Source organism: Microtus oregoni, unplaced genomic scaffold (genome assembly GCF_018167655.1).
Source record: "Microtus oregoni isolate MIOR12 unplaced genomic scaffold, Mior012 000027F_ref0000203, whole genome shotgun sequence".
In the NCBI taxonomy this organism is placed as follows: Eukaryota; Metazoa; Chordata; class Mammalia; order Rodentia; family Cricetidae; genus Microtus; species Microtus oregoni.
This window is the reverse complement of record NW_024543086.1, coordinates 12568722-12570745: the sequence shown is the minus strand read 5'-3', so window position 1 is coordinate 12570745 and position 2024 is coordinate 12568722.

Below are 2024 nucleotides of genomic sequence, written 5' to 3'. Positions count from 1 at the left end.
TTTCTGTGTCTACTTGACTTGGTCATGCAGTGCCCAAATAATCCAATAATATTAGTCAAATATTATCCTGGGTGTTTCTGAGCTGGTTTTTGGATGAAGTTAACATTAAAATCGGTTGCATGAAACAGTTGTCCTGCATTGTGTGGGTGAGTTTCATTTAATCAGCTGATGGCATGAATAAAATAAAAGGCTGACTCTTCCCAAGGGAGAGAGAATTATGCTACCAAGTAGCCTTTGACCTGGCATATGAGTTCTTCTTCTCCAACAACTGTTGACTGAGGTTTCTGTCCTGCCTGGTTCCTGCAGTCGTTAAGTCCCAAAGAAATCACACAGAGGTCTACATTACTTATAAACTGATTGGCTTAACTCTAATAACTTATATTAACCCATTATTCTTTTTTTTTTTGGATTTTTGAGACAGGGTTTCTCTGTAGCTTTTTTGGTTCCTGTCCTGGAACTAGCTCTTGTAGACCAGGCTGGCCTCAAACTCACAGATATCCTCCTGCCTCTGCCTCCTGAGTGCTGGGATTAAAGGTGTGCGCCACCACTGCCTGGGTCTTAACCCATTATTCTTGTCTATATTAGCCACATGGCTCAGTACCTTATTCGGCAAGGCAGTCACATCTTGCTTCTTCTGTGGCTGGGTCATGACTGCAGACCAAGCTTTATTCTTTCCAGAGTTCTCCTGTCTTGTTGCCCTGCCTCTACTTCCTGCCTGGTTGTCCTGCCTATACTTCCTGCCTTGCTATTGGCCAATCAGCATTTTATTAAAATATGACTGACAGGGTACAAACCACTGTTCCACAGCAAACAACTTTTGAAGAAGGATGTTAATTTTGAAGATTTAGAATTTTTCCAGAACCCATAATTGCATGAAAAATATATTCATGCATGCACACACATTTGTGTGTGTGCACGTGCAGGCATGCGTGTGTGTGTGTGTGTGATTATTTCCCTGCAGATTCTATTTTTCAGAAAAATCTACAGATCCTGAGTGGAAGACTTGAGTCCACACAATCCCAACGGAGGTGATGCCAAGAGGCACACACAGGGCTAGGAGAAAGAAGACAGGGCAGCTAGGAAGAACATACTGATGATAAGCAGATAAACACTGTGGGAGGCTGAGGTCAACTGGTCCTCTTAGGAATGGTGTGGGAAGCATCCATGGAAAGGATGTGCTGGGGGCTGCAGGGCTGGGAGGTTAATCCACCATTTTCCCCTTCCTCTCCTTGGGAGCAGTTTTGGGGCCTTATTTGCCACCCTTCAGATTGATCTCATAGCCTCTGCCTATAAAACTACAATGTACCTCAGGCACTGTCCACCTTGTTTGTCTGACACTCACTGTTTAGTTCAGGTTGACTGGCTCATCAGCCCTGGGTGTCTAATCGTCTCCATCTCCTCAGTCATGGGATTACAAGTGCACACACCATACTTGGCTCTTTGCATGGGCTTGGGGATTGAACTCGGGTCCTACTGCTTGCATGGGCAAGCCCTCATGTCTTCTGCTCAATTAGATTGCAGTCATGTGTTCTTGTTACCATGGCTCTGTAATATAATTTGGGTTTGGGTTTTACACCCCTCCCCCAGCATTGCTCCTTATGCTGAGGACTGCTTTTGATATTCAGAGGTTTTTCTTTTTCTTTGCACTAAATTTAGAATTGGTTTTTCTAGTTTCGTGAAGAATAACATGGGAGTTTGGTGAGGACTGCATTGACTCTGAAGTTTATTTCACAATACTAACATCACTTCCACAAAACTAGTTCTCCCAATTCAATAGCACGGGAGATCGTTCTAGTGTCATCTCCAACTTCTCTCTTCAGTGTCTTAAAGTTGTCACAGTAGAGCTCGTCCACAACATTGATTAGATAATCCTAGGGTATTTGTTGTTTGTGTTTGTTTTTTGAGACAGGGTTTCTCTGTGTCCTGGCTGATCTGGAACTTGTTCTGTAGATTGGACTGGCCTGGAACTCACAGAGATCTGCCTGCCTTTAGCTCCTGAGTGCTGGGATTAAAGGCATATGCCA